Here is a 25,159-nt window from a genome sequence, read left to right as displayed (position 1 = left end):
AGAACAGTCTTCACATCTTCACAATCAAGTCAAAAGGAAATCCAAGTGTGAATACCTTGCTAATGTATCCACTGCCTCTCACATCCTTTTCACAATATGTTTCATTAAGACAAAAATGCTAACTAGCTCCATTGAACTGTTCATAAAGTTTAATAGCATAAAGAGTTTCTTTGTAAGAACTGTGAAATGGAAAATAATTATGTTCTTTTTTTTTTTTAATTATATTTCTTAAAACCAGAAGTGAGCCTTATTTGTGTTTAAATGTTGCCCTGTCACCTGGAGTAAAATAAATGCCAGCCGAGAGGGGAGCAGGGGGAAAAAACATCAATTTTATAGCTGAGAAAAACATATTTTTTTCCCACCGTACATTACTGGATGTCTTAAAACTGCTGAGATGATAATGTTGAGTCATTCATAATTCAGACTGAAATAGAAAGTACATTTCTGCTGAAGTCATTGAAACTCTGTTCAGCGGACTGATTTGCATAATTACTTAGGATAAACCATTGCGGAATTCACTGCTCACATACTTGCAGTACTTTGTATAACTTCCCAAGGAAAGAGGTTTGATAGCACAAGCCTTAGGCTTAATCTAGTACCGAGAAAATGCAAAGCACTGTGTGGACAATGAGTGACGAGCTAGTAGGTCAACTTTATAGAGCGCAGCAGTGAAGAGATTTTGTAGACCTTTCTACAAATGGGCCATTTAGACCCTGAGGACCATGTGCTGTAAATTCAGAATACATTTCAAGGTTACTGTCTTTGCTAATGGCTGCAAGTTAGTATTTCGGTAACAATTGTGAATGTCTATACACATGTGCAGTTAAATGTGTATTAGTGATCCACCTACTATTTTTAATGCCATACAACATGTCTGCAAAGCCCCTTAACTTTGGAATGTTACAAAAGTTGCTGGGAAGGCGGATGTCAGGGATACCTGTGAGAAAATGGTCCATGTGAGACAAATTAAAAACTACCCTTTTCTTCTCTACTTATAAATGTAAAAAATCTATAAAATTATTTTTAAAAAATTAAACCTATATTTTTTTTTTATTTACATAATAAAGGTTTATTAGAATTTTTTAGCAGAATATACAGACTAGAAATACATAAGAAACACAACACAAAAACATGTCAGAGAAAAGAGCAAGTAAGTGTGTCAGGTGTTGGTACGATGGAGATAAATACAAAGCGGTAGTCATTGTCATATCAAAGAAATCAATTCTAAGGAAACATCAATACAAAGGTAGTTTATATATATAAAAAATTACATCAATATTGAAAAATTGGAATTCATGCTTATATTCCTTATATAAAATGAAAGTCAAAGTACAATGAAAAAAGAACAAATGGAACAAGGGGAAGGAAGAGAATGGAGATGTCCACCTTGAAGGGGCCAGCAAAACTGCAACACATGATAAAAAAAAATACATCGATCAATCAGTAGGCTCTAGGTATAAAACAGGGAATCTAACATTCCCTCAGGTATCTGACATTCCCTCAATCATTTCCTTGTGGGAATGTTCCAGGTCTATATGTTTCTAAGGCAGTAATGGATTCCCACCAGGGAATGACTAGCTGGTTACCCGGCCTTGCCCGGATATTTAGGTATTGCTAACTTATATTATGCAGTAAAAGAAATCAAAAAAAGCTATAGTGATTGTCTTGTCTACGGTGTTGTTTCATTTTTTTTTGCATTTATTTGCACTCAGCCAATTGCTTTATGTTTTCTTGAAGGCATCATTACAGGCCAGAAATTTGTAAAAGAGTCCAAAAAAAGTATGTAAAAATATAAGCAAAAAGCACATGCAAATATACCTCTGACATATACCACAGTACTGTACAAAGATCAGCGGTGCACTCACATGAGTCTGAGTCATATGTCTAGCAAGTTTCATATAAAATGTTTCTATGCCTTTCCTGGGGATAACATAGACACATACATACATACATCCAAATATAGCTCTGACGTATAGCATAGCGATGTACAAAGATGACTGGTGCACTCACATGAGTCTCAGTCATATGTATAGCAAGTTTGGTTGAAATGTCCACATGCGTTTTCGAGTGATGGTGGAACATACATACACACATACATATACACATACATACATACATACAATTTTTTACATATAGATTTATATAGCTCTGATATATACCATAATCCTGTACAATGAAACACTGAGCTAGACCCATCAGTCTCTGCACAGAGGAGCTGACACTCTAATGTCCCCCCACAGTCACACACTTTTATTATACATTTATATACCTCTGACATATACCACAGCCCTGTACAAAGACCAGCGGTGTCATATGTCTAGCAATTTTGATTTAAATGTCTTGATGCGTTTCCTTGTGATGACATACACACATACATACATACATCCAAATATAGCTCTGACATATAGCACAGCGCTGTACAAAGATGACTGGTGCACTCACATGAGTCTCAGTCATATATATGGCAAGTTTGGTTGAAATGTCTCCATGACTTTTCAAGTGATGGTGAAACATACATACACAAATACACACATCCAGTTTTATATATACATATAGATTCTACTGTGTGGAATTCCAATGACCTATCCAAATCATCCATGTTTCCATATTTGCTGTAACATGATCAATAACTATATTTTTATTTAAAAAATTACATTCTTTTTTTTTGTTTTTCAAAGCAAAAATTATCCTACTTTTCATAGAAACTTCTGCACACACAAAAAAAAGATTGCTGATTATCTCTAGAGATTACCACCAAACCCGACTAGACACAACTTTAGGCACCCTAACATCAAGTTTAATTTTTGTCTTTTCCCCAAATCCCTGCTTAAGATTAGTATTAGAAGATGAAAGTTGTACACACAAATAAAGAATTCCCAGTAGTGACTCATTCTTATTGGATAGTTAAACCCTTGTTTTGAGTTTCTGTTGAAAAAGACAGTTTGAAGTGTTTTTTTTTTTTTTTTTTTGCAAAAGCAGGAGAATGCACAATTTGGTTTTATTGCAATTAGAGTTTCAGGAAAACATACACAGCAGTTATCATTTAATTGTACATAGTAATAAAACATGAAAACATGAGGATAAATCCTAGCTTTTCCAGATCCAATAACATCTTTTTCTAGCAGAGAAATGTTCCTTGTGTTAAAGGGGAACTAAACTCGCCAACAAAAAAAAACTCACCTTTACTTCTGCAGATCTCTCAGTCCTTCTGGAGCTTTCTTGTAGTGGGTCCCATGCCATCCTGTTATCCTTCTTCCTGTTTCTGCCTACATCATCTGATCCCGCACTGTGCAGGCATGAGATGGGGTGATATAGGCCTGCGGTAAATGGCTGATCTGTGCATGCGTGAAAATGACTTTTTTCTCTTCCCCCATTAAGTGAGATTGGACATGTGCAGAAGGCAGACCCAGAAGCCTCCTGGGATAGGTGATGTGAGTATCCCAGGAGGCTCTGGAGTTTTGATGATACCTCCAAGGTGGGCACCTTTCTATTCTTCTATCTCCTTTCCCTTTCTTTTATTTTTTCATTTTACTTGCACAATATATAAGGGATAAGCGTCTGGTTTGCCATGAATTTTATTGACATGTTTTTTTTTTTTTTGTATGTAAACTACCTAAGTATTGATGTTTCCTTGGAATTGAGTTTTAATGGAGCCTTGTAAAGGCAGCTGACTCATTTTTAAGGAACAATCCCAGCAAAGGCAATATTTGCCCGTGACGTCTAACAAACTAGCTTTCACCAAGCTCATTTTACTTTATATTTTTTATTAAAAACCTATAAACAGTATATAACAAATGAGATCCAAAACTATGCTGTAGTTTTCCTTAAAAGTATAGGTCTTTATTGAGATAAGTATTTGTTAAGGCTGAAGGAACGTAGAATTGGATATATTAGGCCTGATTCAATAAAGCTCCCTGTGACTGGAGAAGATAGACTGCCAAGGAAGTCCTGGGTAGTACTGGTGTTCGATTTCGGGTTGTCCTTATATTCGAACCGAATATGGCTGTTCGAATTCGGATAGACCCGATCAGAAATACATGGTATTCAACTTTGTAAATTTGTGTGTAAAAAAATGTGTTAAAAAAGAGGCTTTTATTGAATGTGTGTGATTTTTTTATTATTTTTTTACAGGCTTTTCCACAATGATAGGATGATTCCTACGGATGAACAGTTCAGTGTGGGATTCCCGGGCACTAGAGGTTAAATGAGGACAAGTCTCCCCATTCATCACCTCTAGTGCTCTGTGATTGACTGAGGAAAGGTAAACCCTGTTGACATCAGGATTTTCCTTTCCCCAGCCAATCACAGAGCACTAGAGGTGAATGAATTGTGAAATTTGTCCCCATTTAGCCTCTAGTGCCCGGGGATCCCATGGGACTCCTGTGTTCTTGGATAGAGAATCTCTATCCAAGAACACATACTATAGTTACGCTAGGGATGCAAGAGCAATCAGGGGAGTGGAGCTGTCAACTCCGCTCCCCTGGTTGCTCTTGCAGTTCTTTTCGATCCAATAGCTGTCGAATCGAATAGTCCGATATTCGACCAACACTAGTCGTTGGTGATCAAGCAAACCTGGAATAAATCTAAAAAACTGTCATCAAACAGGAAATTATTTTTAAGAAATCGATTCCAGATTTGCTAGATAATCCAGGATCTTCTATGATAATTTATCTTCTTCAGTCTTGCAGAGCTTTAATATTTGAGGCCCATTGTGATTGGCTAAAATGTCAAATGGAGTAAAACAGATTATACAAGATGTAACTTCCTAAAATGTACAATAGTTCCATGCAGGCTTGTAGTGCTGAAGTTATGCGCCTCAACTACATAAAAAAAAATCTATGAAAATGAATATTTCAGAGAATGATGAACTATGATGAGAGGTAGTTTAGGAAATTTACAACATATTTTCACAGTAATGGGCAAAGCAATATTTTGTAACCTTATGTGTCTCAGACTAATAAAATGATGCAGTTCTTTTATTTCTAACACCAATATAATGATTTGTGAGTTTACTCTATCCAGAAATTCATTGTTCCTGTTTGGCCAAGCTCTAGTTATTTATAGTACGCTAAAAATTCCAAACCTGTTTAGTATCGGTCTGGTAAGTGTAGATTTCATCCAGGAAAATAGATTAATAGATATATAGCCTGTGCATTATTACTATGCAACAAGAAAAGCATGAATGTTTAATGAGAAAATGGGACTTCCACGGATGTCCTCACTGCTAAGAAGACCATAGCTAAGAGGACCACCTGCCAAGAATACCACAGCTTGACCCCCACTGGTAAAGTGGTCTCTACTGGTAGGGTAGTAATATGGTTAGTGGAATAAGGGTAGGTTCAAAGCTGTAGGGAATTGGAGTTGTCCTGCATGGCGCCCAGTGGCTGGCACCTTACCACTGGGCCACTCAACTGCAGTGCTGGTTCCTAAAGAACCAAGTTTGCCAGTAGACTACAGTGACCCATACTATCTCTATGGGTTTGCCATGTAGCCTGTCCCCCTAGGTTTAGTGACAAGAGGAAGCCGTAACTGCACCACAACTTACCACTAGTTAGGCTCAAACATAGTTTAAGTTACATATGTAGCAGCTCCTCTAACACACATATTAATATGTATTGTAGCAGTATGGAACCTTAAGTAGTGAAATCATGACCCAAACTCCACAAACTTTTTTTCTCCTAAATAACATCACTTTTTTTCTCCTTTACTCTGCTCTACTACCAAAAATTTTGTTACTTGATCTATCCCCTGTTATACTATTACAAAGCTAGTAAAATTCCTAAAAGCAGCTACTAATAGGTTAGTTTGCTATTGACACTCAACCATCTCAATCCAGATCTACATCGTCCAAAACCCCTGTCCTTACACACAGTGGGCCTGATTGATAAAGTTCTCCAAGACTGGAGAAGATAGACTATCATAGGAGAACTTGGGGGATCCAACAAACCTAGAATGAATTTCTTAAAATCATTTGCTAATGTTTGGCAAATGATTTCAGTCCTGGACCAGATTGGTTCCAGGTTTGCTGGATCACCGAGGCTCCCACATGATAGTCTTTCTTTTCCAGTCTTGGAGAGTTTTGAAAAAAAAGTTCTATTGTGTGGGAATGCTCTTAGACGACTAGGCAAAAGCACTGTTTTAGGTGGGAAAAAAACAATGTACATATGTAGGGATGGACAGAGATGGATTGTGGATAGGTAGTTTGATGTCCAGGAGGTCAAGCTGTTAACATTATTTGGAATTTCAGTGCAGAAATGACACCACTTGACAAACACAAATGTCCACAAAACACCCAAAAACAGTTTAAAAGCTCAGATAAATGCTTGCAAATGGCCAAACTGCCTATAAACACTCAATTCATTAAAAAAAATATGGTGGTTGGAGCATTTATGAATGTTTATAGGCATTTGCAACCATTTTGAAGTCATTTGTGATGCATTTATGGAAAGCACAGTGGCTCAGTGGTAAGCACTCTGGCCTTTCCAGTGCTAGGTCCCAAGTTCAAATTTTGGCCAGGACACTATCTGCATGGAGTTTGCAGTTATGTCAATTGGCTTCCCCCCAAGTTGACCTTAGCCTGTGTTAATGACATTTGACTATGGAAGGGACATTAGATTGTGAGCTCCTTTGAAGGACAGCTAGTGACATGATAATTTGGGGTTGTTTAGAGGCAATTGTTGAGTGTTTATTGACATTTTAACACTTTTTAACACAAAAGCTGCAGGATGTTTTTTCTTACAGCCTATCAATAAAGCACTCTGGATTGTCCTATTGGAATTAATGGGCATTTTAAAAAAATTTAACCTCAGGGAGCAACTCGTGTAGACTTAGCTTTAATCTCCTAAACTTAAATTCCAGATATGTCTTCAGAAGTTGCTTTAACACATTGATATGAAAGCAATTTACTTTCAAGCTATCTATAGTCAGAAGTGTTAAAAGACTTTGGACTGCCTGTAAGCGATTTTCTCATTTTCTGTAAAACTGTTCTAGCACAATATATTAGCACAAATGAAGCTCTAATTTTGTTAGCAGCAAACTGATCAAAAAAGATTAAACACACACTTGTGTAAACACATTTACAGGAAAATAAACCTTCCACAACAATCTAGGAATGCAATTGTGCTACTTTGCAATATACATTTACTTTAGTGATTAATTTTAAACTTTGCAAACCTGAATGAGAAGTTTTATTTACTTTGGCTTGTTTTATGTTTGTGTTCTAAGTTTGCTGCACTTGTTTCTTTGAGTTAGTTAATGACAATATTTGCAGAATTACACTAAAATAATGTTATCACAGCTGCTTTCTGTGTTCTGTTTGCAATTAATATTTATTTAGGTTCTCCAGGTCTCCTGTCTTGGTTCCTGTAGTATTTGTTGTTATGCTTCTTTAGTTTGTTTTTATGGCTGAACAGGACACATTACATTCCAACAGATGTGAGAAAATGACAACACCTAGGTGCCCAATTTTTAATTGTAATGGAAAAATTTTAAAAAGGTTCTTTCCTTTTAGTGTATATCCAGCTGAAACTTTCTTGTGCTGCAGGACACGGAGATGATAGGGCTGCAGCAAACTAGGGGCATGAGTTTTTATTTTTTCCAAAAATTTTGACCAACACAACCAAAGCACATGGAGCAGATAGGTATAACTGCTGTCACACTGACCAAATTAATGAACAAGTTATACATACCTTGATGTTATATTCATCAGGAGGTCAAGACGACTTAATATGGCTTTTAGAGATCGGTTCAGACACACTACTTTTCCTGATAAAATTGGCTTTTCTTTTTCTTTTCTTTTTTGGCCATTGGTACTTGTCCCCAGCAGTGACCAGCTTGGTTTTGTTTGACAATAGATTAGGTATTAGTGCCAAGAAAAAGCTAACTTAAGGTATATAAAGATTTTAATTAGGTTTGGAGAAATGTGTGTAAGTTTCACATTTTCAAGGACCTTTAATGAAATCAAACCCAAGAGGATTTGCCCATCTTTAAAACTTTGCCCATTCCTCCTCTGTTTGACCTGTCCATAATTTTACAAAAGGTGAAAAATTGATCTGCTGTACTGCTGTACAGATTGCTATGCATGCATGAAACCCTGCAGTTTTTTTTTCCTCCCTGTATTATATCTTCCCATAAAGACTGGTCACTGTAACTCTTTCTTCTTGTGCAGTGTCACTGGTCTTGTATCCGCCCTCTGTAGTGTCCGCCAGGTCTCTCTCAGAGCTCTATTTTTGGCATAGGTTATGTGCAGCAAAGTGATGAAGCCATTGCTACATTTACAAGGTAATATTTGTTTTTGCCAAGGTATTTGATACACACAAAGTAGATTTTTATAGCCTGTTATTAGTAAGAAATAAGGTATTAAAAGTGGAACAGTACTTTTTGGTGGGTGCTAAGCTTCTGCCATAATCAGCAAGTAATCACAGCAGACTTTAATGTGGGCAATCGCCCTGCAGCAATGACAGATCCAGGATTCTGCCTTTGCCCCATTCTAGGAAGGTGCCATCTTCATCACCAACTCAATGGCAGACTTTGAAGACAATCCTCTTTGGAGATTGAATGGCTGCTGCTGATGTTCTTCCGGTGCATACAGCTTAAACAAAAAGCCACCAAGCTTTATTTTTTATTGTTGCAAAACATACATTGAATAACCCATTTGTCAAAAGGCATAGTGCCTTTTGACAAATGGGTCATTCATTGTATGTTTTGCAAAAAAACTTTGACTTTTTGTTATTAAGTTTAGGTCCACCTAAATAAAAAATGTATTTCTGCCTGGAGTTCAGCTTAAAATGGTGGATCTATAAATCACAGCCTAGAACCAGTGCATGAATCATAGTTGGGCGAAATGTTGGCAGTGTGGATTTTTCATTTTTCACTTGTGTTTGGTAAGTACGGATGTGCAGGGAGAGTCCGGTCAGGTTTCCAGGTCACAGAAAAGCACAGTTGAGGATTTATTTCTCACTCTTTCCTCTGTAATTTTCCACAAACCATAAATGTTCCTTTCATTTGGCAAGAATTGATGCTGCCCTTAATGGGCACTTATGGCATTCAGCAAATGAAGGTTTTTAGCATTGCAGCACACATAAAGCATATTAATTGCTAGCTGGGAGTTTTCTTTTTCACACTGCAGTAATGTTTCATGATGGTTTGTGTTAACACAGTGAGAGCATCGACACCTAAAGTCAGAAGGGTTACAGGTAGCTTCTCACAGTATATTTACCAGAGCGTCAGGGAACTATATAAAATGAGGATAGTTAATGATGCAATATACACATTTACAAATTGTAAAATAATATGCTTTCAATGTTTTTGGCTGGGCACCAAGGATGAAAATCATTTTACATATAGCTGCCAATAATTAAAATAGCCAAAGCTCCCAACTGGAACCAAATACCTCTGTCCCTCTTTCCTCCCAAATTGTCTCCCTTTTTGATCTAAAGTACTGGCCCCTGTAAAGATTTACTTTTAATGGTATACTGCACTAAACCTTTCATCTAATCTCTGTATCTGCATTTATTTTGAAAAAAACAGTATAAAGAAAAAGGAAGATTGCAAAAAAAAAATACAATTGTGCAACAATTTATATCAATTTATAATTATTGTAAGTTGGTGGATACATAGATATCTCATACTTATATATAATATACTTTTCAGGTCCTGTACCTTGACAATACCTAAGTTCATATTATCAATAACACCTCTCCAAGAACCTTAATAGAAGTAAGTGATGGCTCACACTTTTCAAAACCTCTAGCATCATTTCACATTTTCTCTCCCTGATTTTAAATGACTTTATATGATCTTGGTTCTCTCACTGATGTCTGGGAAGATTTTTATACATTAGTGGAGTTTTTGATTGTTTATGCATGTAGAAATAACAGTCATCATTTAACATCCACAGAAATTACAATTGAACCAAACAGACACATATATTGACTGCAGCCAGTCTACAAATAAGCTTTACCTCCTTTATTAGAACTGTATATAATTACCCATTTATTACCTTATCTAATTACAATCATTATCTATTTAAATATGTTAAATATTTAACATATTAAATATTAAACATATTTAACTAAATATTCTAACATCTGAATATCTAGTAAGAAAATGTTGTTGTTACCTACTGTGTTTTCTGTAACCAACCACATCAACTAAGTCTACGCTCAACTTATTGGCTTACTTACTAATATTTTATAACCTACCATACGACAACCCTTCCATTCCTTATTTTTGTACTACAACTCATCTTTATAATCCTTTCAGGCCCATGTGTATGTGATATGAGATTTTATGCAATATCATGATATTCATTATATTATTTGTTATGAACAGTTTTTGGTCTCTTAATCCCTTGAAAAAGCATCAGGACCGAGACAAAAGTTTGCAAATGCCAGTTTGATCCTGTGTCATATGCTTAAACACAGCGTTACACATCATATCACTAGCATTATTGTACTGTGTTAGCTGAGGTTCTAGAGTAGTGGGACTATGTCTAGTTTAAAATATTGATATTTTCTTTTTATCTCTCTCCTTGTCTTTTTTTAACTCTCCTTCTTATGACATAACATATATTCCTGTCTGATACTGGTACAAGAATGTAGGAAAGTGGGTATTCCAGGAAAAAAATTTAGAAGTTTAATCCTTTCTCACTGTACTAAAAATGTATATGTATCCCGTTTTACCAATAATTGCTGTACAGAACTGAAGGAAGAAATCTCACCAACAAAGGTGTGAAAATGAAAAGCAAGGCAGAAACTCTAATCCTCCCCACCCTCCTCTAACTGATCTTTAACATGAAAAACAATTCTAAAACACATTTTTACTTACTGAAAGCCTTGGATGATAAAGTCTCAAGTTATGTTTTTTTTCCTCCATATATTCAAAGAAAGGTCTTTCTTGGGGTGTCCTCATCACTTCCCATATGATTGAACCCTTCTGTTGGATGTCAATTCAAAATCTAGTATAGTGCCATCACATAGGGAACAGTCGGCATGTTGGGTATCAGGATGTCAAGTTTAGTCCTGGACATTAAAGCACATGTAAGTATGAGTAGCTCCAGAGGTCCCTGCAGGGCAATGTAGCTACGCCAATGTTGACCCTTACCAAGAAGCTTTTAGTTCTGCTTTAGGCTGCCACTCACCATTAATGAACAGTCATTATTTCAAAATGGAAATCCTACACTATGTACGCTTGCAGTAACTTCATATTCATGAAGCATCTGCTGTCATGAGAGTGAATAAATCCCTCTCAGAGGACAAAGTGACTTCAATCTTTGGACAATAAAATAAAATAAAGAGTAATCTCTTATATTATTTAAAAAGAATAAGTTAAATTGCTCGGCTTTATTAGAGGAGACAAGAACGGTGGTTTTATTTCAAGGGAACATCAGTCTGTCACAGTTTGCTGGTGTAAAAAGGGTTTAAAGACTATTTTGCTTTGACCTAACAATAAAAAGAGATGGACTAATGCTAAGCTTGATGGCATGAGCTACGATTTTGCCTTTGTCTCTGTTGAAATTCAAAAGCGTTATAAAACATAAAGAATACAGAACATCACAGAGACCTTGGCAATTACAGGCTGATAAGTGGCCAGTGTTTAATAGTTGATTTATAGTTTATAATTTTATTTAAAATGTATTCATTTATTTATATTTCTTTTGGCTGGTGTTTAACAAGGGTGGTACTGCCCTAACAATCTCCAGTCAATGGGAACGCTGACCATTGTAGTTAGTAGCTAGCAAGGGGGCCAGGTTTCTGAGATCAGTTGTGAGTAACAATTGGTTAGGTACTTTCCCTCCCTCTGGTTAGATCTTTGTCTGATGTCAGCACATGCGTTGCCACATTGTGGTGTGATTTATTCATTCATTTACAAAACAATTCACCTGCTTTGTGGCACGCTGCGATACATGTTAATCCACAATAGGGAGATGAGTTGCATTAGAAAAAAAAGGATCATGTGCATGGGCCCCTTCCTGTCCCCAGGGACCACCAAAATCCTTGATCTGGACTAATGTAACGTTCTCCTTGCTCCAAACCGATTCTTTCCTCTACAATCCAAAATAATTCCTGCAGCCAGACTTCTTCTGCTGCCTCTCCTTATATATCAAGCTCCTGTGCCTTGCCCTCAAATCCCTCCAAAGTTCTTGTTCCACCTACCTTTACAACCTAATGGAAAAATACACCCCCCTAGCTACTCTCATTGCTCCTTCAATGGCCTAATAATGACTTCCTCATTATTAACCTCTTCACATACATGTCTCCAACACTTTTCTAGGGCTGACCCAACTCTCTGGAACTCTTTCTTGACTTGTTCAGTTTGCTCCTACTTTTTGCACATTTCAAAGAGCACTAAAAACCCATCTTTTCATATTTGACTACCTGTCTTCTGTTCTTAAACCCTCACTACTTACCCACCATTTCATATTCCCTTTCCTGTTGTGTGCAACTTCCTCTACCTCTTATATGATAATGAGCAGCCTAAAAATTTTTAATGGGCTGCCTTAATGTCATGTAGGTAACACACAACTGTATGCACAAGTATTGACACACCACATAAATCAAATGTAAGATCAGTAAAACATTATTTTTAATATTAAAAATAGAGTAGCGATGTAGCCTTGTCTGCCTTTGGATTCCAGAGAGGGAGGCACACCTATTTGGCCCTGTGTACCTGCAGCTGGTTTGGTAAAAGCTCAGATAAAAAAAGGAGCCTGGAGCAGTGCAGTTGTTTTTCTACATGGATGACAGTACTGTACGTGTTGATGCTTTATAAATAAAAGATGATAGTGATGCAGTTAGTGAATATGAAATAATAAAACACATGTTTTTAATTTTTCATTTAGCTCTTTATAAATATAGATTGCTCAGGAGGGCTTGCACACAAATTGGGTAACATGACATTTCAGACAGAATTTGTTACAGGCTTTGCATTTATCAAATGACAATTTCAGATATTCCATAATAATTTATTACACTTCCAATTACACAGACATCAGCACCCTAGACGATGTACAGTGTCTTTAACTGAATTATCTTTTGATATTCTAATATTAATCTAATAAAGTTGTGATTATCTCGGAAACATGAACAATATTTATAAAAATAATTATTGGAGTTGATCCATTCATGGAAGATTTCAATAATGTTGTAGGTTACACATTATGTGTGGGAAAACACTTTGTAAAAATAAAAAATTTCTTTGCAATATATCATGATGTAATAGAACATTGCAGAAGACTTTTCAACCTAATATGGGGGAAGTCTTGAACAACTTTCATGATCTCAGGAACCTCTGCCTTAATTACTTACACAACTCACAGTACATTAGCGTAGTGATCATTAAATGCCTCTTACATTGCTGTTCATTGGGAAGAAAGTCACCCATTCAGATAACCAAAAATGGGTCATTGCTCAAGGAACCCCTGGCTACCTCTGGAGGAACCCTGGTTGAGAAATGCTGGCTTACAGAAAGACCAACATTACATTTACAACTCAGCACTAATAAGGAGACATAACATTGTAATAGGTTAACAGATTTTGCTGCGTAAAAGTGGCAAACAAAACAGTTCAGCCTGATGTGCAATGTACAATAAAGCAAACCAAGCCCACACTAGATAAAGAACCTTCCACTAAAATATGCAACATTTGAATAAAGCATCTCATGCTTTGATCTTACACTCTAATCACCCGGGAGTTCTAAATACAGTAACTTTGTTTAAGTTGATGTCTGTTGTGCTTCCAAAATTGTGATTTACCCTAAAAGTAAAAATTACTATTCACTACAACAGTGACTGTTGTCATTATATCTACAGTGACTGTCAGTAATTGTTCTCCCTGTAACCGCTCTTCAATACAATGTGGTCAAAGATTAGTCTTAAAGAGACAGTGTCACTTTCCCCATTATTTTCACTTACGCACTAAAATGGGGAATGAAGGTAAGAGTAAATGCCAAATTTCCAGAATATGGAAACATTGTCAGCACTATTAGGATGTGGATGAATGTCTACTTTACTTACCAGTAGAATCTGTCAAATAAGAGTAAATAAAAACAAAGCATGCCTTTACCTATTTGTTCAGTGGACAGGGGTTGCCAGGGATGGTTAGATCATAACTGGATCTCATCAATGGACATCACTGGACCATGTACAGGTTTCTATTGGTTATTACTAAACTGGAAATGGGTAAGGGGTACTATGTACCACTGTTCTGTTTTACCAGGGTGGGAAAAAGGAAAAGGATGCTTTCAGGTTCCAATAAGGCCCCCATCTGCAGACTCCTTCAAGTTATAGTGTCAAAATGTGGGTAAGAGTGGAGGACAGGTGGGGGCCTGGTATGGCAAATGGAAGAAGGCTATAATCTATTTAGCCTCCTTTTTGGCCAGACAGATTTTAGGGTAGCTGGTATGGCCAAAAAGATGAGAGCTACACACTTGTTGACCCCTCCTTTTATAGATAGCCAGGTTCTAGGGGTGCTCATATAGGTAGAATAGAAGGCTTACATTTTTGCTGTGCCCCTTTTCCTAGTCAGCCAGATTCCATAACTTGGAAAGAGTCTTGGTTTAAAGTTGGGGGGGGGGGGGGCAAATTTCATATTCAATTTTGTAAATTCAAAAATTTGAGATATCCTACAATCATTTTGTGAATGTTTCCTTTAGTTACATTGTTTTCCCCATTCCAGTGCAATTCAGTAGATTTTTTCTCCAATTGAAATGGATGAAGATATCACATTTAAAAGAATGCCTCTGAATGGCACAAGATAAAACCATTCTAATGCTAATTAGGTAAATTACCTGGCTACATACTAAATCAAAATGCAACATACCACACAAACGTTTTTTCACATAGGACATAAACTTGACCCCTCTTCCCCAGCAATTTTGGCAACAATAATCAGAGGCTTTACAGCTAACTCAAAAAGTAAGAGGCTAGCAAAAGCCAGCACTAAGATGTTCCAGCCGATACTTAACATTGATTAAAAGTTTAAAAAAATGAAAATAAGCCATGCTTTATAAACTTTTTGGGGGAATGTATTCCCACAGGTCCCACCGCAATTTTAATGAGATAACTGTTTAAGGGCTTTGCAATTAACTTGAAACTTTGGTGAACTTCAATACAATTTGTCTTTGAAATCTAAATAATCAAATCTAAACTTCACAATTTCAGCTATACTTTGTTTTAATTTTTAATACTTTTTTCCATTATATTCACCTTCTCCTAAATATTACACACCCCATCCTAGGGTAGCCATATTCTCTCCTTCATTGTATATGTAGAAGGAACTTACCAAAAAGGCTGAACTTCAAACATGTTGCCTTTCAGTGTTACAGAAGTAAGATGACATTGTTCATGCTTCTAGTTCAGCTCAAAGTAAGTGGCAAGGACACTGCACTAAAAATAGTTTTAGTCTGGAATAGATAATGCAGCCACCATATAAAAGGACAGGTAAACTGCAATATATCACTTTTTTTCCTCTAAAAAATATTCTCCCTACTTTACACAGTCACCTTTTTTGTCAATTTTATGAGCTGATTCTTTTGCTCCTTGAAACACTGTGACAAATCAGTATAGCTCTGGAACATTGCACGCTCCAGTAGTTTTCACTTAACGCTATAGATTTCTTGATTAGACCTATTTATTGCATTGATTAAAATTCCATTTCAGAGGCCCATGCCTAATCCTTTGAACATACACCTTTTACACCGCAACAAAAATTGAGAGGCTGTAGGCTTAAGTTCAGATCTGTGTTTATTGCTTGTTGGTACAAGACTATAGTTTATTTCAGTTGCGTTATATGAATTGTTTAGGAAGAAAAAACAATGTTAAAGGGAAATAAATATACATCCCTCCATGATCTCATGAGTTTTAAAGAGTTATCAGGCCCTTTATGTGTTGCATTTCTACATGCTGTCATGGACCTGGGTAATGGCCAGGTATAGAGTAAATCAAACTACTGAAAGATACCTGGGTAACCAGTTTTAAACATACAGGACCATGCTGAAATGCCATGTGTATGCTGTGGAGGGGGAATAAAAAAGATACCACCTAGCTAAAACTAATTTATCTGTAACAGTACTGAATGGGCAAGTTTTTGAAACCTGTCCAATCCTCCCCCAACCCATGAGATTTCTACATCCATGCTAGTAGGCAAAAATCTGATATCCACTGAATCTATTACTTTAAAGTAAAGCAGTTACATAGGCCAAGATTTAGGTGAATCCATTGCTTTGCCTTGCATGAGCAAAGCATAGGGTAACTTAAAAGATAATCTGTTACTTTGCCCATTTGAGCCCCATTGGGTTTTCTTGATGGTTCTCCTTCCTTTCAGTAATCCTCCCATGCTGTATCTCCTTTACCAAAACCCTTGAATAAACCTAAAAATAGGACCAGCTCCATTTCCTCCAAGAATGCAGTGCTCAGGCCTTGAAGGCCAATTGCCCAACCACTGAAACATGGGGAGAACTGGTTAATTACCTTTTTGTGTGCAGCCCCTATATAACCACACTTGGCTGCTTATTGACTGCATATTGTAATGCCTGTTGCCTGCACATTGATACATTTCTGCCCACAAAGGAATTTATTATTGAGGATAATATCAAATATGGCATGAATATTAGTTTAGCAACAAACTTATCTCTATAAGTTCTAAGCGGTTTTCTGCAAACTAAACATGTAACTCCTGATTATAAAAAAACATACTAAATACAGAAAAAACATTGCATAACACAAGTAACTTTTAATACTAACAACATACAAAAAAAACAATTTTATTCAGGATCTACAAACAATAGTTACCCTATCATTCTTGGTTCTTTGGTAAAAACACCCCTGTGGTTCATTTTCCATATCATCTCTGTCCTCCTTTGCCTTGGGTCCCCTCTTTCAGTGAGTCATACCTAAATACCCATGTTTCCAAACACTGCTTTCCTGTCCAAGTCTCTCAACACTGCCTTTCTTTAACATACTCAAGGTATTTTTCTTTGATTTGAGTACTTTCTTGCATAAAATATCACAGTTTTGTCAACAAAAAGAGGCCACTTAAAAATAATTGCTTGCAGTTTGAATGATTTGACTGATGTAATGCAAGAATAATAATTGTCCTGTCTAGGATGTTGTTCTTGGTACATATGCCAGATAATAGTCACCGAGAGGAATGCTCACGCTCGTCTTAAGTGAATGGACCAATGGGGAGAGACAGCTGGAGGAGAGCGTAGAGAGGTGCCACTCGCTTGTCTTCCCTCTTCCCATATCTATAAAACAGAACGGTGTTGTCTATTCAGCACTCATTTGTTCATCTGTCACTGGTAAGGATCACTAAAGATTATTTCCAGAGGCAATCATCTGACATACATTGGACGTCTGTAAGAGGCTTTATCTTTGCATGTGTGGCACCATATAAAGACCTTCTAATTTGAAAACCTGAAACTTATCAAATGAAGCCTAGGAAAAAGATAGAAAGTCTGGTAATTAGCAGAAAACATGTTTACCATTTATACCACCTGTATATTATCCCACTGACAATACCTAACCATTCTCTGAGCATAAACTCAAATAGGTCTGTATGCATGAACATGGAATCTATAGCCATTTATGTTCATGCACTAAAATCTTACAATATTCCCACCACTGTTTTGGGGATTATATAACTTTATTTTAGTCCCCTGTAGTCTAGAATACCTTATGTTTCACCATTGTGTGCAACTTTTAAACCCCTAGATTTTATTTTGTTATTTTATTATCCTGTGGCACATTACCTACACTGTTATTACAGCCTTTCATTTTCCTTCTTGTCATTTTTAACCAACATGATTTATACAAATTATTAACTATTCAGAAGTCTTTACTGTTTTTGTGTATATTATTGAGGGGTGGGTATGCAAATGGTTTTTTGACATCCTGAACCGCTCAGTGCTGTTTCTGCAAAACTATGGATCTTAGAGAAATCTCTAAACATTAGTGCACAACAAACAATACAAATGACACATCTAAACACCAAACATAAAAAAAAAATCTGCCCTCGTAATATACAAAGCCGTGTAAAAGCCCTTAAGATCCTATTTGCCTGCTGCAAATGTACTGTTAGAAGAATTACGATATTCTGTTTGACAAACTATTTGTAATGTTTAGTCTGTCTAATCCTCTTCATTGTCGTCTTCAATAAACAAATTGTCCCAGCAGTGCATGAATTCTGCGGCTGAGGCAAGATTTTATACTCTATAAAGCCAGAGGCGCATCTCGCTGAAGAACGAACGTGCCACTGACAGTCTACAATCCGCAATCCCTCTGATCACATTTTTCATCTAGTAAACCTTTTAAAAAAACCAAAACATACATAAGAGTGCTTCTTTGTTAAATGACTAGTTATGAAATTATAGCTATTCAGTGGAAGAATTCAAAACGATATCCACTTGTCTTTAGAGATAAAATAGATGTCTGAAAATCTGAAACAGCAAAGGATATAAAATGTAAATGAGGACTTTACTGGTATAACTGGAATTTGTCTCAGTATAGGGATGAGGAATTATCAGATTATAACCACAAAATCTAACATGCTGTATATTCAGGTTATCACTCCCTGGCAGCTTTATAAATTGCTTGTTTAGGGACAACACAAGAGATACATAGATACATAGTGGGTAAAGGCACCACAATACTAAATGAGCATTCTAAGTATCTATCTTTTCTATTCATCCCTCCTCCTTATATGTCTTTCTGATCGATCCTACTATCTATTGCCCATTTAAGATTTGTATGTCTCTTGCCCATTTTTGAAATGATTAAACATAGCATTGTATTTTATTCTCAACTATGCTTCCAACCTACTTACCTACCTATTTATCTTTCTATTCTTTTATGTCCATTTATATATAGATTTTATATATATATATATATATATATATATATATATATATATATATATATGACCTTGTATATAACTATAGGGTTTACCACATTCTCAACCACCTTTCAGATCTATCTATTCTATATATCCATCTATTCTATTCTGTCCATCTATTCCATATATTATCTATTTATCTATTCAATTCTGTCCATCTATTCTATATATCCATCTATTCCATATATTATCTATTCAATTCTGTCCATCTATTCTATATATCCATCTATTCAATAGAACCATTTATTCTATTCTTTCCATTTATTCTATATATCCATCCATTCAATTCTATCCATCTATTATTTTCTGTACATTTTATATATATATTATCTATTTATGGCCTATTTCAGGCTTGTAGTCAACCATAGGGTTCTACCACATTCTCAACCACCTTTAAGATCTATCTATTCTATATATCCATCGATTCTGTTTTGTCCATCTATTCTATTCTGTCCTTCTATTCTATATATGATCTATTCAATTCTGTCCATCTGTTCTAAATATCCATCTATTCAATATAACCATCTATTCTATTCTGTCCATATATTTATCTATCTGTGACCCATTTCAGACTTGTAGTCACCCACATCATTATACCACGTTCCCATCTAACCACGTACTTCTAACCACTCCCATTCAACTGTATGCAAATGGTTGGAAACCAAGCCACGTGCAAATGGATTTACTTGCAGTGTGGTTTGCCCAACAGTTTGCATTCACAATTTTTAAATCGGCGTCTTTGACTTTCTTCCTTCCTGACTTTCTTTCTTAATGATGGGTACAAAGAAGTACAGCTTTTTTTCATCGACTATTTACAGGTCATGTATGGGAAGAGAACCTGTACATATAAAGGAAACTGTACCAGAAAGATCAGGTACTCTCCTCTGATAGACAGAGCTGTGTTGTATGGTAGATCTGTGCATATCTCAAGACTGGACATATAGAAATGCAAATCCTTTGGCAGGTAAATCAACTCCCCTTTATGTATATAGTATCAGTGTATCTAGTTTTCCCCAGAGTTCGGCTTTACTGTAAAAGTTCTTTTACAGCCAATGTGGTTCCTCTTGTGATATTTACACTCCAATGGGTATCATTTGATATGTTTTGGTCTGCTGTTAAATCATGGGTGTTCATCACAAGATAGAGTGTTTCATTCCTGTTTCTAAAATAAACGTAATAATTTCAAAAACATTATAACTCTATTTTATGAGTAGTATACATAATGTATGTAGTTTAATATTAGGTCAATGCCATTCCAAAGCCATTTTCATTAATCAACTCAAATTTTCACAGTAAAGTACATACAGTGTTTATCTACACCTATTAAAGTCCATATATCTCCTTCCAGGGACAAATGCATTAGCTTTTAGGCAGCAGGCATTTCAAACCAATACTCTGCAACAGTTTCTTGAAACGTATTTAAATAAAAAGATAACATTTTTGTTCCAGAGAGTAAACTGTGATGATAGCGTCCAGATTTTACTCTCTCTTGGGGTATACAGTCAGAATTGAAGGGGTTTGCATACATGTAGTGAGAGTCCAAGCAGTCCAGGTCAGTTTTAAATTGCTTGTTTTAAACTAAAACAAAAAAATATGAGTAACATTTCTATTATTCAACAACATAAAGATACCCTGTTACCAGACCATTCATTTTAAAGAGGAACTAAACCGATAAAATGAAAATTGCAATCAGACAGGTTCGTTATTGCAAAATGACAGGTGATATTCTTTCTCCAATAACACAAACATACCTGCCTGATCAGAATTACTCAGTTACACTCACCTGACCGTTCTCAGTCGCAAGTGCTGTCATGATGTTTAGCCATTTTGATTGGCCAGTATGTGGGATTTATTTTGTTCCCATCAGCTCCAGGGGATGCCAGGATACCCAGCATATTCCTGGCTATCTACATTGAGCTCTGCATGTGCAGCTTAGTGAACTATAAGAAAAATTGATTGTGAACAGGTAGGTTAGTGTGTTTTATTGCACATTTCACCTACCTTTTCTGCAAAATACTGCTGTTAATTTTTAATTGCAGAACTATAGTTCTTGTTTAACAAGAATCTTCCTATTTGTGCATTTAAAGCTGGTAAAGTTCAATTTTCTAATATTTCGCCTTCCCTGGTTTTCATTACATATTTTTTTTTACCCATGGACATCATCACTAAGTCTCTGCAATGCAGGCAGATTATAGCTGGTAGAAGTGGTCTACAGGGTGCTGTGCACATCCCCTTGCAAACAGGAAGTGTGGTAATGCCTGCAATGGTGATAAAAAAAACTCAAAGTTTGCAGGTTCTCCCCGTGTCTGTGTGGGTTTCCTCCGGGTACTCCGGTTTCCTCCCACATCCCAAAAACATGCAGTTAGGTTAACTGGCTTCTCCCTAACAATTGACCTTATAATACCTTATAAGACTATAATAATCACATATGACTATGGTAGGGACATTAGATTGTGAGCTCCTTTGAGGGACAGTTAGTGACACGACTATGGACTATGTACAGCGCTGCGTAATATGATGGCGCTATATAAATACTGTATAATAATAAAATAATAATAATAATAATAAAAAAAACTCAAATCCAGGGAATGAAATGGGATGTCCATAGACAGTTTCATTGGCGAGGAAAGAGCTAAATGATGCTGGGTTTCCAATAGAAAAAAAGTTGAACTCTATCTAACTTTAATGTACATAGAGAAGGAATACAGAAGAGGAGCCTTAAACTGTGCAAGATTGAAGATAAGGCTGTAGTTTGGCTCCAGGTCAGTTATTTACAAGTGAATATAGGCATAGGTGCTATTTCCTAATCAAAAAACCTGTAAGGTCTTGGTCTGGTACCAGCACTCACCAGACGCCAGTCCCCCAAGCTAGCTTCACAATCTTCACCTATAGCAGGCCCCCGCTCAGCTTCGGGAGGCTGGTTGCACCGTCCTAGCACATGGACATCTGTGTGCAAGGGATGGTGTCCGGGAAGCACTGACAGAGGACGAGGAGCCCACAGATAAAGCATCACACGTGAGTCCAGCAGAAACAAGTCCAAAAAACAGAGCCAGAGGTTACATAGGAAACCAGCAAGGTATTCAGGGGTTAATACAAAACAGTTGGGGTCACAGGCAAAGGTTGGTCCAGGCAACATACAATCTTAAGCTCAGGAAACAAACGGAATCAGCAACAGTAAATCCAAGGAATTACACACCATCAGCAGGTCAGTAAGCCTAATGCTGCAACAGGCAACTAGGGGTTGTAAGCCGAAACGCTATAAAGTCCCAGCAGCCAATGGCAGTGCAGAATAGAGCCAGAGACAAATTTGCTTCTAAAATCCCCATCAGTGTGTGCAAAGCCTCAGGGTTTGTGCTAGGGATGCTGAGAAAGGTACATCTCAGGCTGCACAACTAAAGGGAAGCAGGGGCTGCTGCTATTTCCTTGCTTTTCTTGCTGCTGAAATTGACGCCGATGGACAGAATAAAAAGGATACTGCGATGGTGCACAACACAAGATCACCGGCCAGATAAGTATCCCCTAACAATACTATGATCTGTAAACAAAAATGTCGTTCTGCATCAAACATGTATTTGGAAACCAATAATAAAAAATAAACAAAGGATCAAACTATACCCTCTTTAAAAATAAGGAAAAAAATAAATGTGACTAAAAACAATAATGTACTTTTATTTTTTCCAGCCAGTCACAGCAACCAATGGGATACAATTTTTATTGACCAACTAGATCTCCTATAATCCCTTCAAATGATTGGAGTGAATACTCTGATATTTGACTGATATCAATATTCCCTTGTCTAATTCTAACCTGCAATTTGAAGCGCTTTCTGCAAGAAAAACGACAGCTTCATCAAATCTAACATCTTTTGGCTACTTGACACTATCACACAGTAACATATCACACAATGAAAAGATTGTATTATTAATATATTTGTGACCAAAGCCAAAAAGATCCTTAATCATGAATGATATTCTAAGAAATGGCATCGGACAGCAGCAGAAAGAGGCTTGGATTATGATTTATAAGTCAAGCTAAGATTGCTTATTTATAAGGGTGAGGCTGATTTTCTTGACAGATACTTCGGTAGCAGAGTTGCCAATAAATACCCAAACCTATGTCTTCCTATTTGACACTTGAGGAAATTGATGCTGTCAGGCTAAACATGAGAAAGCTGAAACTGCATCTGCTGGTAAAGATATTCCCCAATTATTCAGCATATTAATTTTTAGCAAATACTGGTTTTAGGACACATAGAAGAAAGTTGCACTTTTTCAGCCTCTACATGAAGAGTCTAAATAGATTTGATTATTTAAAAAAAAGCACCAGATGAGTGCTGTATTGTGATACAGAAGATAACACAAAATTAGGAATTTGAAGTCTTGTTAAATATTGGCTCATTTTCTGGTAAACAATATACAAGTGCATACGGTGTTCAACACCTAGAGTTTATTTTTAATTCATTAATTGCACCTAAAAATCAGCCACAGACTCAGTTGGAAAGTCCCCTTCCAGCAAGCTGAAGGAAAAGACCCTTATTTTACTGAGTGGAAGCAGTGGTCTCTCCGGTGAGGTCTGACACCCCAGCAGGGCAGATTCCAGGTTTAACGCACATCACCCATCCCTCCAGCCAATCAGGAGATAGCATCTTGATAGTCCCTGGCTTATTAGCCTAATAGTCCCTTAGCTCTGCTGAGCATTTCATATTCAGATGTTGCCTGATAGAGTGTTTACCAGTCCATCTCCTGTTCTAACCTCTTGTTGTCCAATCTGTTGTTCCCCTTCTTGTTCCTTTGTGCAATTCCTCCCTTGCTGTTCCGGTGTCTCCTTCAACCCCCCAGTGTTATCAGTAACCCCCGTGTCACCAGTATCTATTTTCTTGCTCCCTGGTACTAGACCCTTGGTTCTTTTTCTGGCCTCACCTGTTTGCTGCCTGCTCGACCCGGGCTGATATTGACTACTCTTTTCCTCTATGAATTTGGTGTGTCTAAGGATTGCAACCTGGTAAGAGTCTGCAGCGCAACATCCTCACCTCTAGAAGCTCTGAACTGCCTTACCAAACAATATGAGGTTACTTCCGTTCAAGTCAAAGCATCTTCTATTCTCTATTTAATTAATTGTATGGTGATCAAGATGATCAATTAGGCATCACCCCCATACAAAAAATGCCCTTTTTTAATATCTGGTTCCAAAAAATTGGCAATCAAAAGAGAACAAAGAAATGTTGATGTTATCTGATTTCTTTTTTTTTTCTAATTGCCCCCCTAAAACATCACTTTTAGGTAGGTTGAAAAAGTATTTAAAAGCATAATAAATAATCCCAAAATTATCAGCTATAATAAGGAGTTTCAGAAATTTCAGAGGATTTTCATATTACTTGTTTTAATAATGTAAACGTGTCATGATTGTAATATTTTGTAACAGTCAGGGCCAGATTTCTCACAAGGCCATGGCCTAGGGTACCATGGGCAATTTGTATTGCTATACCGGCTGTAAAAATATAATTATATTACACAAAAGTGATTAGCAGAGAGCTATTCTGGCCACGACCATTATTTCTATCAATGACCTTCCACTATCATCATGGCTGCCCTTCTATATTCGCCCCTCCAGCACAAGCTAGCTGGCTTAGGGGAGAAAACAGTACAAATCCAGCCCTGATAACATAAAGCGGTAACAAAGTAACAAAAAAAAAGAAATTTAAGGTATTATCAACCATTGCATTATTTTGTTTGGTTTGCATGTTGGTGTGCACCTGTCCAGGGTATATTTTTACTCTCCACCATATGTCCCTTCTATGATTACCAACATGGAATATTCTGTAAAAGTTTAGCTATTGATAAGTCATTGATTCAGACCTGTAACTGTTCAGTGGTTTTATCCAGAAAGCATGTGTAAACATTTACAGAAAATTACAAAATGATTTCATCTGAATCTAAAAGGAGAACCTATAAAATGAAGGAACCATGATAAAGGAGAATAGAAAATTAAAGGCTTGCAATGTAAAAAAAAATGAAACTTTATTCAGTTCCTCCTTGGAATTGTATCTCACTACTTTAAATATAACTAAACCTAATTACCAACATTTCCTGTAATACATGATATATTAATGTACATTTATTTGTCATTTTTGCTATTTTTAAACCCGCAGCTTTTATTGAAATAGTTTGTAGTGATTATAGCTGGGAACCCCCTGGACACGGCCCAGCAACTACAGCGTTTTAACTAGGCTGTCAGCTTTCCAGGTCCAGTTACACCGACTCTGTCTCCTC

This window comes from Pyxicephalus adspersus, chromosome 5, assembly GCF_032062135.1.
Source record: "Pyxicephalus adspersus chromosome 5, UCB_Pads_2.0, whole genome shotgun sequence".
NCBI lineage: Eukaryota > Metazoa > Chordata > Amphibia > Anura > Pyxicephalidae > Pyxicephalus > Pyxicephalus adspersus.
Note: the sequence above shows the minus strand (reverse complement) of the source record.